General features: G+C 37.6%; 2 long non-coding RNA genes across 2 annotated transcripts; both read left to right on the forward strand.

The window, feature by feature from the left end:
• The first annotated feature begins 4,513 nt into the window (after positions 1–4,513).
• Positions 4,514–7,035, forward strand: LOC148104105 (uncharacterized). The gene is made up of 2 exons (XR_015718642.1): positions 4,514–4,784; positions 6,402–7,035. It is a non-coding gene; the product is annotated as an uncharacterized LOC148104105 (long non-coding RNA).
• Positions 7,036–16,224: 9,189 nt separating this feature from the next.
• Positions 16,225–16,956, forward strand: LOC148104106 (uncharacterized). The gene is made up of 3 exons (XR_015718643.1): positions 16,225–16,334; positions 16,517–16,653; positions 16,740–16,956. It is a non-coding gene; the product is annotated as an uncharacterized LOC148104106 (long non-coding RNA).
• Positions 16,957–17,612: the final 656 nt, after the last annotated feature.

Genomic DNA, 17,612 nt, shown 5'->3' on the forward strand with positions numbered 1-17,612 from the left:
CTGTGAAATGGGACGTCTAGCCTTCAGATTTGCGTCACCGCTGTCTCGCTGGAGTTTAATATCTCGGCCGTCTGCTCCTTGCTATTTAAAATATGACAGGACACTGGCGTAAATTCTCGACCGTTTAACGTTTATTCAGCTGTGTGAAAATCCAGGAGGAACTCACCCGATGGATTAATAAAGTTTTATTTAATATAATAATCTAATAACTTTGATCTCAGCCAAACCGATTTACTCCGTTTTGGGACACAGCTTGCCGGGAGAAAAAGAGTCACGTGCCTGTACCGTGTGTGTTTGTGTTGTGGGTTAATTAACAGAAGGGAGAGAGAGAGAGTGAGGATAAAACACATAATATAAGAATAATAACATCTCTTAACAAGAAGTTTTTTTAAATTAATTAATTTTAGTTTTTTAGTTAATTTTTAAGAACTGTTTAACAAACACTTGTTTGTGCAGGTTGTTTTTTAAATATATCCTACACCTGCAGCTCTGTTTAACTTCTCACTTTGTGAAAAATGAATGAAATATAAAAAAGTCCACCTTCAAATAAATAAAATGCAGCAGTGCACCATTAATATTATAAATATGATATGTAAATATTTAAAACAACAGCATATTAAAATATTAAATGATACTAAATGATACTGTGTGCAGGTGATAATATTTTTAGGAAGCATAATTTGAATGCAGACCAACTCAAATGTTGAAGCCTACAAATATATCATCCAAGCTTTCATTTATGATTGTTCATGCTCTGAAATTGTGATGTCAGAATTTAAATAAAGTGTGCAGTGCTAGGTGTAGCAAATCATTGCTTATTAAATCTATTGTGTTATCTAATAGCACCAAACTAATAGAGCTATCACATAACTGAGAAACTTGTGTGGCTTATTACAAATGGATGAAACCACATTTTACCTTAATGAAGACAGTAATCTTTAATAAGGTGTAGAAAAAAGAGGTGAGTTGTTTGTTGCTGTGGTAAACAAAGAAGTGTACTGAATCTTTTGGACTACACAGAGTGATGCAGTATTGACTGTGATGCTGATTTGAGTTGTCTCATTCTGTGTTTTTGTGCTTTGTCTTTTGTTACAGAGTGAAAGAGATCTTTGGTTTTGCCTTTGCTGGTAAGTAAACAGTGATTGTAACTGAAGCAGTATGAACCTGGCATTGCGTAGCACATTTGACGACTTGCACACGGTAGTGACTTTTGTGATATGTTTCCATTTACTGATTGGCAAAAACACAGGATTTGTGACCTGTAGTAGCAAAGCCCCCACACAGAACCTCTGACTGTCCCTGAAGTTTAATAGCCCATTTATGTATGATTTAAATTTTTTATGGCTTATTGAATCCAAACATAGTTAAATGTCAGATGTCTTTATGCAGTTGTTCATTTTCTCCTTATGTTTGTGGATTTAAGTAGCAGACAAAACAATGAAAGTGTTTTAGGGGAGTCAGTATAAGTGGTTGCTCAAACACTTAAGAGCTGCACAGGTATTGATCTATATTGTCTCTCAAATTCTGCTGATGTATTACATTAAAGTCAGAACATTGTAGAAGTATTTTTGCCTGACTCGGTATAAGTAATAGCTTTAACAGTTAAGCAATAATAAAAACGAAGAGAACCAGAGGTGTGAGTGGACATTGTTAGGTACATTACAGCCATTGTGTCGAATTAGTTTATTACTTATTTAGTGAATATAATGTGTTTTAAAATTAAATAGAAATGTTGCCAAAAATGGACATTGCAACATACATAAATATTCCTAGCAACTGGTACAATGAAAGGACTTTTTAGTGTAATATTTTAAGACATTTAATTTTAATCACAAAACATTCTGCACCTCTTTTATTGTAACATGTCAGTATTTACATGTATTTTAGGATTTGCATATTCATATCAGACTAACAAAACATGATGAGGTTTTCTGTTGCTTCTGATTTCAAGAATTACTTTATATTTAATGTTTTTAACCTGAAAGGACATTAAACGTTTTGGTTTTTCACACTTTATTAGCTCTGACCTGTTGTAGAAAATGTTGGAGCCACAAGGCTTCTGTGTAGGAAATATTTGGTGTATCCTGCACTTGTGCCAACAAATATTGGTGCCTGTTCTTTGCATTTCTGTAGTAATAATGCTTTTATTACACATGCTATAGCCATGTGAGACCCTGCAGTTCAATTATCTCCTCTTTAGACTACAGTAAACTTAAAAAAGCTTAAAGTAATTGAGGATTTTACTAGTTAATTTGTGTCACAGTAAATTGGATTGTGTGTGAAGAGGCTCAACAGTCTGACTCATCAAACAGTGATCTGATGAATTGTTTCCTTTCTCTAGACTGCTGATCTGATCGTCTCAAGTCTGGTAAGTAAAGGGTTTTCTGAGGTGCAGTGCTGGGAAATGTTTCTCATTATAGGAGATTCAGTGTAATGCAGTGAGTCAGCACAGCTATTGGTGATCATCAAAAGTCATCAAATCCTAGAAAAATCTGTGTAAACATTTCCAGACCTACAGAGGGCGGTAGGTTATTGTAGCAGCACATATTATTTCACATTAGAGCAGCTCATGAACAGCAGTTTAGGTACAATTAAGTCTTCAAGTAGGGCCTTGTGGATTTCAAAAGCTTCTTTCCCTTCATTAAATTAAGTCACTTTCTGAAAACTGCTCTTTGAATTAGTCTTTTAATTAAAGATTTTGTTGATGACTGGAAAAAATCAAAAGCACAGATACAGCACTCATATCTGTATTTTATGATTAAATGATCTACAAAGAAATTATCATCATACTACATTTTTAATTAGGCCTTTAAATCCTCCATTATAAGTACGTCCTAGATTTAGTGGAGTGCTTATGGCTGTGTATTAAACATGCCCTACATGTGACTGAAATATGTAGAAACTGCTTTGTAGGAACCATCCATCTCCAAATTTCTCATTTTGCCAAAAGTCATACTGAATAAAGTATTGTTTACTTTTATGTTAATGGATCTCAAATCCCTGTTTCTGTGTGCCCAGATATTATGATGTACTGTTGTCCCAGGTAAGTACACACAGAAACAGTGATTTGAGAAATTTGGGGATTAAGGAACCTGTGATGTGGCATAAATTTTAAGTAGGTGGCCTGAAAGTGTCTGCTCTAACCTCAGTGTGTTGGTTTTGTTGGACCATATAATATTTACAGTAAGTTATTGTAGCAGCACATCTTGGTGTAAGTTTATAGATTCTGTTTGTTTTTATTGTGTTAATAGAATTTTAATTCAGGCCACCTCAAATGTTAAAACCTACAAACATACAAGCTATCATTTGTGATTGTTACCTACTTTTAAATTGTGACATCACCATTTGATAAAGTGTGCAGTGCTAGGTGTTGCAAATCATTGGTCTACTCTCTTAAGTAATCGAACCTAAATTTTGGAGCATTACATGAATCAGAAACTTGTGTGGCTTATTGCAAATGAATAAAACTACATATTACCTTTATGAAGATGATAATCTTTAAAGAAAAACAGAGGAGAGTTGTTGTTTGTATTCCAGCTGTGGTAAACAAAGAAGTTTCCAGAATGTTTTTGACTACAGAGAGTGATGCAGTATTGACTCTAATGCTGATTGGAGTTGTCTGATCCTGTATTTTTGTTCTTTGTCTTTTGTTACACAGAGTGAACAGATCTTTGGTTTTGCCTTTGCTGGTAAGTAGACAGTAATGGTAATGTTTAGTAATTCACTTGTGTCATCTTGCCATTCACTCATGGGCAAAAACAAATAGTCAGGATTTAGAATCTGTAGCAGCAAAGCCCCCACACAGGACCACTGACTGCCCCTGAAAATGTCAATGAAGTTTAATAGCCCATTTTTCTCTGCTTTTAATTTTTGATGGCTTATCAAGTCCAAACATAGTTAAATGTCAGAGATATCTTTATGCAGTTGTTTGATTTCTCCTTATGTTTGTGGATTTAAGTATCAAACAAAACTATGAAAGTGCTTTAGGTAAGTATAGGTGGTACCTTAAACACTTAAGAGCACCACAGCTATCGATTTTTATTGTCTCTTTCATTCCACTTATGAATTAGCATGAAGTCGAAACACTAGAAGTATTTTGCCTGAGTGACTGTAAGTGATAGCTTAAACGCTTAAGCAATAATAAAATGCAAGAGAAGTACAGTTGTGAGTAGGTATATTAAAGCCAATGTTTTAAAATTAAATATAAATGTTGCCAAAAAGGGATATACTGCAAAACATAAATATTGTTAGCAACAAGTACAATGGAATGACTTTTTAGCGTAATATTTTAAGAAATTTTCATTAGAAAAATGGTGTGCCACTGTTGTTGTTGTGGTTTTCTGTTGCTTCTGATTTAAATAATTAATTTGTATTCAACATTTTTAATCTGAAATGAGATTAAAAGTTGTCGTTCTTCACATGTTATTAGAACTGACTTGTGATAGAAAATGTTAGAGCCACAAAGCTTCTGTGTACAAAAAATATTTGGTATATCCTGCATTTGTGCCAACAAATATTGGTGCCTATTCTTTGCAATTCTGTAGTATGAATGTTTTTATTAAACATGTTAATTAACATGTTAACATGTTATTAAACATGCCATCTGAGACTCTGCAATTAAATTCAGCTCATAAAGCCTTAAATAAATTGAGAATTTTACTAGTTAATTTGTGTCACAGTAAGTTGGATTGTGTGTGAAGAGGCTCAACAGTCTGAATCATCAAACAGTGATCTGATGAATTGTTTCCTTTCTCTAGACTGCTGATCTGATCGTCTCAAGTCTGGTAAGTAAAGGTTTGTCTGAGGTGCAATGCGGGGAAATGTTTCTCATTATAGGAGATTCAGTGTAGTGCAGTGAGTCAGCACAGCTCTTGGCAATCATCAAATCCTAGAAAAGTCTATGTAAACATTTCCAGACTTACAGATCTCTCTTATCATCATGCTACATTTTTAATTAGGCCCTAATATTGGCCATGCTAAGTTTATTGTTTGTTTGTTTATTGTAGATTTAGTGGAGTGTGTATTAAACATGCCCCATATTTGACTGAAAAATGTAGAAACTGCTGTATAGGAGTCATCTGTCTCCAAATTTTTCATTTTGCCAAAAGTCATACTGAGTAAATTATTTGTTACTTTTATGTTAATGGCTCCCCAGACATTATGATATACTGTTGTACCAGGTAAGTACACACAGAAACGGGAATTTGAGACCTTTGGGCATTTAGGAACATGTGAGTTGAGTGCATGTGAAGTGTTTAAAGCAGGTGGTCTGAAACTGTCTGCTCTAACTTCATTGTGTGGGTTTAGCTTGACCATATAATGTTTATAGTAAGTTACTGTAGCACCACATCTTGGTTTACAGACTGTTTGTTTTTATTGTGTTAATAGAATGCAAAAATGTCCTTAGAAATGTTCCACCACCATATGTTAAACATTTTCATTCAGTTGAATCTAATAATGTACTGTACAACTCTTCAGTGTGTAATGATATATATGTTCTGTATTTTTCGGACTGTAAGGCGCACTAAATTCTAAGGCACATTAAGCCAAACAAAACAGATAAGTCAAACTTTTTTCAACTCATTTACAATAACTCTCAACAGCAGCACATCTCAGCACATCTTGGTTTAAGTTTATAGACACTGTTTTTATTGTGTTGATAGAATGTAAAAGTTTCTTTAGAATAGTTCCACCACCATTTTTGAGCATTTTCAATCAGTTCAGTCCAATAATGTACTGTGGAACTCTTCAATATGTAAAGCCCTGTGTGTACTGTATTTTTCGGATTATAAGGCATATGCAGCTAACCAAATATTCAGATAACTCAAACTATTCAACTCATTCACAGTAACTCTCAACATTTTTCAGTGGTAACACATAACAATACACTTTTTATATGTGTACAATACACAATACACTTTTTATATGTATAAAGTACTTACAATAAAAGATTGTACACTTACAATCTTTTTCTGTTCAGTCCTCTTCCACAAATCTATCAAATTCTTCATTGATTGATCGGCTTTAAATCTGCTTCGTACGCATGTCTGTAAACAGATGCCAGGTCCTCATACACACACCATAATATTATGTTTAAGCACAATACGAATTACTCGGCGAGGCTCCTGACTACTGTAGCTGTAATGCTCCAACAATCCATCAAGCGCTGCAGCTTTGTAGCTTTCCAAAGTCATACTAAAACATTTTGACAGAGGTTTGAGAGCCGTGCTGCACATAAAATTGGGTTGAGGTCAGTAAGCACAGCCAGAATTAATACATAAGGTAAACTGTTGATTTTTGAGAAAACTAAAGGATTTTAAGTGTGACTTATAGTCCGAAAAATACTGGAAAGCCATGTTTATTGGAAATATGCCTAATTCCAGTCCCTTTTTGTCTTACAGGTGACCTGCTGCAGAAAACCCTCTCCCTCTATCGTTGACAAGCAATTCAGTCTGTCCTATCACTCTCCCTCTCCCTGCTCCATCTTTGTTGACAAGCCATTCTATCTTCTATCATTCTCCGCCATGAGCTCTATCTAATTTTGACAAGCTTGAACCTGAGTTGACAAATAATCGAAGTTTGACAAGAAATCTAAGGTTGACAAGAAATCGAAGTTTGACAAGAAATCGAAGTTTGACAAGAAACCAAGTTTTTGGAAATTGAAGTTACCACAACTTCGTCGATCTGTTTTCAGAAATCTGAGAGATCTCTGCTCTCACTGCTCCTTCTTTCCTGTCGTTAAACTCTCTCATATCCACTCATTTTGCTGGAAATTACAAGTAAAAAGTTGAATATACAGTACAGTAGAACTCACTGTAGAAACTACTTACAGAGCCCTACATTTGTCATTTTAATTTTGCATTACACTTTGTAATAAACAGGGATAGTTTGGCTTACAAGTGCAATTACTTGGATAAATTATATAAAATATACACCTTTGTTGAGATTTATTTGTAGTAAGATAATCTGGTTATTTTGTAATACATACATTCAGACTGCTGTATTCAGATAAATATTAAATTTGATTCATATACATTTTTCAAGTCTGTTTCATTGGCTATAACATTTGACTACAAGTTTATACTATTGTTATTTAAGGACAAACCCATATTTGTCACTCAGTGTAAGTATTCAGTTACAATTGTCATCTAGAGGCTGACCTGAGAACCCAGACTTCCTGTTTCCTGACTGCTGCAGAACATCCAGCTGAAGAATCGTCATTGCCTGTCATCTGATCACTGCACCATCACAGCTCCTTATATTTGCTTTAAATTTTAAATATCTGAAAGATTTACACAAAGTCTACTTAAAAGCTAAGAGTTTTATTATAGCCTGTTGATTGATTGTTGAGATTTATTCTGCATATTACATTACAGAAGTATAGACCTATTTGTTATCCATTCTGGTTTAAAAAAATATAAGAAGTAATAATATACAGTTTTTGAAAAAGCTACAATAAAACAGACCAAAGTGTTTTCAGAAAACTTTAAATAACTTTTATATTGAGTTTGTATTTAGGTCAGCCTTTTACATCAATTCTGATAAATCTCTGATTTAATAGAAACTTGAGGTGTCATTAGTTTTTCAGTGTTTACAGGTTGAGTTTTGTTTACATTTGTGTATAAATACATATAAGGTCCAGTTTGTACTTCAATAAAATGCCAAGGAAAGGTCAAAGGTCGCAGTCCCAGAAGCTTAGACGTCAGAAGGAGAAAGAACAGGTGAATGTTTCTCAGAGCGGTGAGGAGGTAAATGTGTCTGTTACAAGTATTCCCAGTCCAGAAGTGCAGAGCAGCGTTCAGACAGCCACAGTGTCTTATGCAGATGTGGTAAAGAGAGGTGTTTGCTCATCATCTGTGCCAAATGCTAAAGTACAGCAGGTAATCCAGACTGAACCCCAGGTAACTCTGCAAACGCAGCATGATGGAGAAGCTCCAGGACCGTCTCATGTACTTGTTACAAACAGTGAAAGTCGTGCACGAGTGAGTAGCATCTGTGCATCCCGAAGCCAGGCCTCTGCTAAGTATGGAAAGTACCGGAATCAGCAATGCATGGCTAACAGTTTGGTTTTCCTGTCATTCTTACACGAGGATGAATTCATTACCAGAGCAGATCTTAACCGTGTGTTGGACAAAGGCCATGCCGTGTATTCAGATGCCAGAAAGAGGTTTGTGAACAGCGTGTTTCTAGCCTGTGATGAGCTTCCCACAGTGGTCACCAGCCGCAGACACGAGTATCAAGTGGACATGTCTCAGTTTGCTCGTTATGGCACATTTGATGGTACAGATCATCTTCCGAGCCTTGAACAGGGACTACAGTGTTTGGCTTCAGAGTTTCGCTACGCTTTGCTAGTCATGGGAGGAACAGTCATCGCAGTTTGCAGGCTGACTTCAGGTGAATATGCATACTTTGACCCTCACCCACGTAAGTCTACAGGAATGCCATTGTCACTAAGTGTAAGTGGTGGAACTGCAGTAATGTTAAAATTCACACGTCTTAACGACATGATTGACAGGATCAAATGTTTGTACCGAATGTTTAGCATCGCACCAACCTGCACTTATGAGCTACAGCCCATCGAATTTCACAGTGAAAACGCTGCTTACCAAAGAGATGCTAATCAAACCACCGAATACAGACAATGCGCTACAAGTGCTCCAGCACCAGATTTAAATGAACCTGTTCCTGAATTAAACTCCCAGACATCCACTGAGCAGACACAGAAAACTGTGACTGACACTTTAACCACAGAAGTGACATCATCCAGAGTGGATTATTCAAATGAGACAGCTGCTCCTGAAAGCAACCATCATCCTTCTGATTTTTTACAAAAAGAAACATCTGCATCTTCTGTAAGAGAACCTCAGGTAACATCAGATTCTGTTCCTCAGAAGGATCCAACCGCTGCCTCCTGTTCAACCAAGACAACACAGGAACTTTCACATAAACTGCTGAAATATAGTAAACAGGAAAGGCAAAAAATGAGGAGAAGATCACTGGCCCAACAAAAACTACCAAAAAGAAAGGAAAATCAGAAAAAGAAAGAAAGGCAGATGTCTAATGATCCTGATCACAGACAAAAGAAGAGTGTGTACAAAAGTAATCTATATAAGCTAAATCCTACATATAGAGAGAAACAGAGGGAACATTTGAGAAAGATCTATAAGGAAAGAGATGATTTTAAGGAAAAACAGAAGGAGCAAATGAGAAGGATCTATAGAGAAAGTGCTAAAATTAGAGAGAGAAAAAGAGAACGTGTCATAAGGATGTATAAAGACAATCCTGTATTCAAAGATAAGCAGAAGGAACGAATAACAAGAACATACAGAGAATCTCCCGTGTTCCGAGAGAAGCAGAAGGAACGAATAACAAGAACATACAGAACTTGTGCTGAATTCAGAGAGAAACATAAAGCTTACATGAGGTCATATGTTTCTAACCTATATAAAGAAAGTGTAGAATTTAGACAGAAAAAAAAATGTTACATCACTAAACGTTATGGAGAAGAGAGACAATTTCAGCAGCAACACAAGGACAATATGAGAGAACGAATGAGAGTAAAATATTGGAACAGTTTTTCTTTTAGACAGATGCATAACATTAGATGTGCAATGAAAATAAAAAGAAAATATTGTCAGATGCATCGACCAGCTGAAAGTTTACAGTGTCATCCAGATAACACTTTAATGAATGAGGCCATATCTCGTTTCAGATCAAACATTAAGTCAGCACCATCTCATGTTTGTACTGTTTGTCTAAAAGCTTCTTTTCCTAATCAGGTGAAAATCTGCAAAAGAGAAAATTACTCAAAACACCAAACTGTAGCTCAACAGTGTCTAACTGGTAAATTTGTTCATGTGTGTGATGAAGCATGTAATGATCAGTGCAGCTTTCCTGTTGAGAGAAAAAAGGAGTATATCTGTCACACGTGTCACAGTTCCCTCAAAAGTGGACGCATGCCCAGGCTTGCTGCTGTCAATGGTTTAGAACTGCAGGATATTCCAGCTGAACTGTGTGATCTCAACATTCTGGAGAGACATCTGATTGCCAAATGCATACCTTTTGCTAAGATTATTCCACTTCCAAAGGGCAGACAAAGACTCATACGTGGTAATGTGGTGTGTGTACCATCTGAAGTCCAACAAACAGTTGACTGTTTACCGAGGCTCAGAAGCCAATCACAGGTAATGAGGATCAAGCTGAAAAGACGACTGTGCTACAAAGGCCATCAGCTGTTCCAGACTGTCACCTGGTCTAAACTCATTGAAGCTCTGCGTAAACTCAAACAGATTCACCCACAGTACACAGATGTTGTTATCAGAGATGATGCATTGCTTTGTGATCCAACGTTACCTGATGATGACAGCAGTGATGAAGCCAGCATGGCAAGCGATGATTATGATGAAGCAGATCTAATGGAAATTGACAACTATGAAAAAGATGCCCTTTTGTCCGAAAGTGAGTCTGAAAGTGACCAAGATATTAATATGCAATCCTGTGATGAACAACCAGAGGAACAAAATCCAGAGGAACCAGAAAGTGATTTGAACAATGGAGGTTTTGCTCTAGAAAGTTGTCTGCAGCCTGTAGACATTTCAGAAGAGATTCTCTGTTTCAGTGATAACACATATTGTGTGGCTCCTGCAGAAAGAAACAATCCTGTTAGCTTCTTCAGAACTCCTCATTTGGAAGCCATGGCATTTCCTGTGCAGTTTCCTACTGGTCAGAGTACACTGGATGAAAAGAGACTTCTTAAACTCACACCAAGTGCTTACTTCAAGTCAAGGCTTTTCAACATTGATGCAAGATTTGCCAAAGATACAAATTACCTGTTTTTCTCACAGTTTGTCACTGAAATACACTTGGCTAATTCCAGCATGACAATACAGCTAAGGAAAGGTAAAACTATGACCAAAGATGGACGCAAAATCACATCAGGAATGTTACAAAGTAAGACAGAAGTAGAGAAGCTGGTAAGAAATAAAGATGCAATCAGATTTATGCAGCCACTAAGAGGAACTCCAGCTTACTGGCAGAAAACTACCAAAGATTTATTCAGTATGCTTCGTCAAATAGGAACACCTCAGTTCTTTGTCACTTTCTCTGCTGCTGAGATGAGATGGCCTGAAGTGATTCAAGCAATAAAGAGACAGCAAGGTGAAGAGGTTGATTTTGAAGCCCTGGACTGGTCAGAAAAGTGTGAAATTCTAAGATCAAATCCAGTAACCACCATGCGAATGTTTGATAAGCGTGTTGAGGCTTTGTTCAGAGATTTGCTTTTTTCTCCTGCACAGCCCCTTGGTGAAATCATTGATTACTTTTACAGAGTTGAGTTCCAGCACAGAGGTAGTCCGCATATACACATGTTGCTGTGGATTCGAGAAAAGGTAGAAGTAGATGTGGATAACGACCAAACTGTCTGTGACTTTGTGGACAGATACATCTCAGCTCAACTCCCTGATCCAGAAAAACAACCTGAACTGCACAAAAAAGTCACTGAACTACAAAAGCACAGCAAAAACCACACAAAAACATGCTTTAAGAGTGTGAACTCTGGTTGTAGATTTGGGTTTCCAAAACCACCATCCACAAGAACAATGATTGTGAGACAGGATGAGGATTCAGACACTGAAGCTGCAAAAGCCAAACTCAGACCTTTGATGAACCTGCTGAAGGAACCTGAAGCTGCTTCTCTCACCATAGAGCAGATTCTGTCACGATGCAACTTGACAATGAATGAGTATGAACAATGCCTCCAAGACATAAACAAGAAAACGGCGCTGATTCTGAAACGTGACCCAAAGGACTGTTGGATCAACAATTACAACCCTCACCTGCTTGAAGCCTGGAACTCTAATTTAGATGTCTCATTCATTTTGAATGCCTATTCATGTGTAGAATACCTCTGTAAATATATAACGAAGAAAGAATCTGGCCTCTCTGAATACCTGAAGACAGTTATTGATAACTCTGGAAACAACACGGTCAATGAATGTGATGAAATGAGAGCTGTGATGCAGGCTTACTCAAAAAAGAGAGAAATCAGTGCACAGGAGTGTGTGACTCGAGTCTGTGGCCTAAAAATGAAAAAATGTTCCCGCAGTGTTGTATTTGTACCAACAGATGATAACCCAGTAAAAATGAGTCGCCCCATGAGCTACCTGGAAACCACAACACATGACAGTTGTAATATTTGGATGACAAGTTTGAGTGATAAATACAAATGCAGACCTGAGACACCAGAATATGAGGAAATGTCACTGGCTGATTTTGCTGCCTTGTGCAGGTTGGTGAGTGGTCCAAATGAAGGAAAAGATGTGCTTCCTCTTCTAAACCAGCTTGGATTTGTACAAAGGCGAAAGAATGATAAACCAGCTATAATCAGATATTACCACTGCTCACAAGAAAAAGATCCTGAGCAATATTGTGGTCGACTGTTGAGGCTTTACCTTCCACACAGATCAGAGCAGGAACTGAAACCACAATGTTTCCAAACCTATCAGTCCTTCTACAACTCAGGTTGTGTACGACTTCCATGTTCAGACCACAGTGAGTCTGTGAAAAGGATTGTGAAAAGAAATAAAGACAAGTATGAGAAGAACTCTGAGGATATTGAGAGTGCACTGGAAGAGTTTGAACAAAATAGGGACGTTGTGATCGATGAATGGTGTAATCTGGCTCCTGAATCTGAAGTTGTGAGGTTGCAATGTGATGAGAATCTTCCTGAGAGACATTCTGATGATGAGAACGAACAGGAGAATGTTCCTGACTACAGTCGTCAGTCTGATGCTGTAACAGAGATCAGAGCCGTCAGAGAACAACCTGCAGTAGATCCAGCTGTGGTACGCGTCATGTATCAGAATCTGAACCAGAAGCAGGCCTGCGTGTTCTATGCTATAAGAGACTGGTGTATTCAGCGAGTTTGTGGTTTGAACCCAGATCCATTTTTCTTCTATATCAACGGTGGTGCAGGAACTGGAAAGTCACATCTGATTAAATGTATTCACTCTGAAGCATCAAAGATCCTGAGCAGACTGCCTGCTAATGGAGAAGAAGCTGACATATCAAATCCAACTGTTTTACTGACTTCATTTACTGGGACAGCAGCTTTTTCTATCAATGGCTCTACATTACATTCTCTACTGAAACTACCCAGGAGTCTGAAACCACCCATTCAAGGACTTGGTAACCAACTGGATGAAGTCAGATCTGAGCTGATGAATGCTGAAATTATTGTTATTGATGAGATTTCAATGGTTTCAAAACCCCTTTTTGCTTATGTAGATGCAAGACTGAAACAAATCAAAGGCACTCAGAGACCTTTTGGTGGAATGTCAGTTTTAGCTGTTGGAGATTTTTACCAGCTGCCACCAGTGCGACAGTCTAAACCTCTCTGTGTTTACGATCCAGAACAGATTGACCTATGGCAGGAACATTTTCAGATGATCACTCTAACCGAGATCATGCGTCAGAAAGATGATGTGGCCTTTGCAGAGATGTTGAACAGGATTAGAGTGAAAGAAAAGACAGATGAGCTTTCTCAGTGCGACAGAGATTTGTTGTCACAGGCTGTGACTGCACCAGAAGAATGTCCAACTGAGGTCTTACACATTTATGCCACCAACAAGAATGTGGAATCCCATAACACAGATACCCTGAAGAAGCTTCATTCAAACATCATAATCATCACTGCAGACGATTTCCAGAAGGATAAACGTACAGGCAGAATGGCACGAAGAGACAAACCATTTACAGGTGGGCGAAATGATTTACCCGACACCCTGAACGTTGCTGAAGGAGCTCGAGTGATGCTGACCAGAAACTTGGACACACTAAACGGTTTGGTCAACGGTGCTTTTGGTATACTGGTAAAGGTGGTGAGATCTGAAAATGATGGACACATAATTAAACTGGGCCTCAGAATGGACAACCGGCAGTCTGTAAGAAGCAACCACAGTGCTAATGCAGCATCTGATGATCTGGTTTACATTGAGAGAGCAGAGGAGAGTCTGAAGTTTAAAGGAGCGGTACGCAGACAGTTTCCTGTAAAGCTAGCATTCGCCTGCACAATTCACAAAACTCAGGGTCTTACAACACAGACAGCTGTAGTTTCAATGAAGAACATTTTTGAACCAGGTATGGCTTATGTTGCTCTCAGCAGGGTGACGTCTCTCAGTGGATTGTATTTACAGGACTTGGATGAGAAAAAGATTTACGCCAATCCCGAGGTAACTGCAGTGCTCCAAACCATGAGACAAGCCAGCGTTGAGGAAATGATGCCTCTTCTTCAGGTCAGAGAAACAGCCAGCAGACCTGACACTCTTACACTGATCCATCACAATACGGAGGGTTTGCCATCTCACATCAGTGACATCAAGAGTCATCATGAAATGTGTTTAGCAGATGTTTTGTGTCTCACTGAATCTCACCTCCAAGGCTCCTTTGTTGCAGATAGTCTTCATTTGGACGGCTACACCATGTTCAAACGCAACAGACATGTGTCCTACACAAACTTTCCTCACATGGCCAGCAGAAGTGGTGGTGGAGTTGTTGTGTATTTGAGGAATCATTTTCAGGTTCAGGTAAAACAGTATCTGCATAATGTCACTGATCTTGAGTTTTTAGTGTTGAAGGTTCAGGCTCCATTCCCTGCGCTCATTGCGGTTGTGTACAGACCCCCTGACTACAGTTTGACACCATTCATGCAAAACCTGGTAAGTCTTTTAGATTCACTTGAAATAATGGACTGTCACCCAATAATTGTGTGTGGAGATTTTAATGAAAACCAGTTGCAGAGTGGAAGAAAACAGATTCTGGAGCAGTTTCAATCTAGAGGGTATTCACAGCTGATCACTTCTGCCACTACAGACAAGAACACCCTGCTTGACCTGATTTTCATTTCTCAGCCACAGAAAAGCCTCCATTCAGGTGTTCTGAGATCATATTACAGTTACCACAACCCTGTGTTTTGTGTCCTGTCCTCGAGCCAATCATGAAGTTGTGTGGTGAGTTTTGAAACAATTACAGATCATGTCTGTTACAGAGTTTACTGATTGTAGAGCATGAAAAAGATTTTTCATTGAAAAATCATATTTCTTCATATTGTCTTCCCAACTCTGTCTGTAAGAAGACCCTTTCTTATTGCAATGTTATTAATCATTTCACCAAATCATGGCTGTACTTCATGCAGAGCCGGGAGATCTGCTTTCTGTTATCATGCACCTCAGATCTGAAATATGCTGCAAAAAGTATTAAACGGACATAATTTATTTTTTATTCTCATGTCTTAAATGACTAAATCTATTAATGCATTTTTTCATGGATGTTAATTGTCATCTCCTTTTTTAATACTTTTTTTACTTTGACGTTTGTATCTCAACAAACAAGATCTTCCCCTCCAAGGGCTTTCAAATATGAAATAGTAAATAAATAAATCCCAGATAAATGCAAGTATTTATTATGGATCACAAGAATAAATACAGACAATTATATTTTCTTGATTATAGTAAATTTTGTAGAATCAAATGTTTTTGGGATGAATGAGGTTTTGCTTATCATGTTTTACAGGTAAAAAAATGTAAAGGTTTTAAACTATCTTTAGGCTACCAGAGATGTCTATGATGATACATTATGTAGAGAAAAACATTTTTACAGCTTACAGAATATGTATAAAAACTGATTTAGAAGTACATGGAAAGTTTCTGCATCCATTTTCTGACTTGGCCTTTATCCGGGTGGGTTTGGGTTTGGGTGGATAAAGGCCAAGTCAGAATTCTCTGAGCAGCTGGAAAAAGCTGCTAATAAACAAAGACATCAGAAAGCGGGGGCTTTAGGTGTAGCCCCCGCTTTCTGACGCACTAATTAGATTTAGTAACTGACACCCCATACCAGCATTACATAGACACTTGGGGGCTGAGATGGGTGGGTGGGGAGGGTGGGTGGTGTTAAAAGCACTTTATGTTTTGTAGATGTATTTTTTTCAGACAGGGCGCACACAGTCCTGTTTCCTTTGTGGGAAAACCTTTAAACTTCACCATCCTCAGCTGAAACAACATCTTAACACCATCTTCATGAACTGCTGAGCCAAACCTGATCCATCAGTGCTGGACTGCACAGATAACTACATGCCACACAGAGACTGCTGTTTTATGAACTGCCATATCAGTGTGTCTTCAATGGAGAAGATGACACACCCATCACCTGACCTCCTGCCTGATCTGGCGACCATCATCATGCTGCCACACTACACACCTCTGAGACCATCAATGATGACTCATACTGAGGAAACTGTATTTCCTGTCAGAGATGCTCAGTGATCCTCAGAGCAGAGAGAGGTATGATTCTTTATCTTTGATAAAAAAATGTCAGTGTTTTTAATTCAATTAATTAATTTAAATCCTGTTTATTGCACAAATAATTTCACACTCAAATGATTATACTTGTTGAAACTTTTTGAGTTTTAATTCACATTATGGATTACAAATCTATGCTTTTTCTACTCTGTCTCTCTGTGCAGGTACTGCTGTCTTCTGAGTTCTTCAGTGTCCCAACTGAGACATTCAAACCTCACTGCAGAACTAATGTCTTTCCTCACCATCATGTGAGTGTGAGATTGCTCTGGATTCTGGTTATGTGGCCTGCAGCACCTATAAGGTATTTCAACATTGTTCATTTTATAACTTATTTGTAGTTTTTAAGCCTTAACACAAATAAAATGTTCCTTTTTCTGTATTTTTTAGAACAAGCTCGTACAGTGTGCCTGCATTCCAGCTTCTTAGACTCTGCGCAAGTGGACAGAGTATCAGTGTTTGGCCACTCTTACAGACACCGACTTCTGTCAACTCACTGCTACTGATCAGGCACCTCACTCCAGGAAGACAGAGGGCTGCAAGCCTGTCATCGTTTCCAGTGTGGCTTTGTATTCTTGGGGTAGCATCAGATTTTTCCCACAAATATTCAAAGGTAACACTTATTTTAAGCTTAGTTATTAAATAAAAAGTCTTCCCTGTTGTTAATTTTATTGTTTTAAAAAAAAAAATTGTTTTCTTTTAGATTTATATGCAGTGATCGGATGTGATGGAGCTTTGTTAACTGTGTGGAAAACATCTGTTTGTGATGATATTTACAATGAGGCTTTAAGGTGACAGTTTCCATGTAATTTCAATCCTTATACTAAGCAAAAACATGTTTGCAATTAACATTTTTTTTCCGTTTATTCTTTTGGATTTATGGTTAACATTCCTCTGTGACAGCAAATATTAAACTGGTCCAAGTAACCAGCATATCATTGGTCAAAGGCAAAAAGGACCACATGTCACGCTAGCAATGAATTTTTGACTGTGTTTGTGTCACCAGATTTAACAAACAATATCAGACATATGAAACTGAACTCCGGATTAATGTGCAGATGTTTTTTGTGTGTTTTTTTTTATTGTTGAATAATTATTTTGTAGGACAAACCCAATCTATTTACCCAAACAATGTAACTTGTTTGGGTAAATAGTGGATTAATATATCTAAGTCTATAAGTATAGCAAGCTGAATTCATACAAACACACAGCTCTAAATCTTGAATTGTAGGATGTACAAAAATGATCATGTGATTATTATGG

This window comes from Neolamprologus brichardi, chromosome 3, assembly GCF_056152115.1.
Source record: "Neolamprologus brichardi isolate AB-2024 chromosome 3, ASM5615211v1, whole genome shotgun sequence".
In the NCBI taxonomy this organism is placed as follows: Eukaryota; Metazoa; Chordata; class Actinopteri; order Cichliformes; family Cichlidae; genus Neolamprologus; species Neolamprologus brichardi.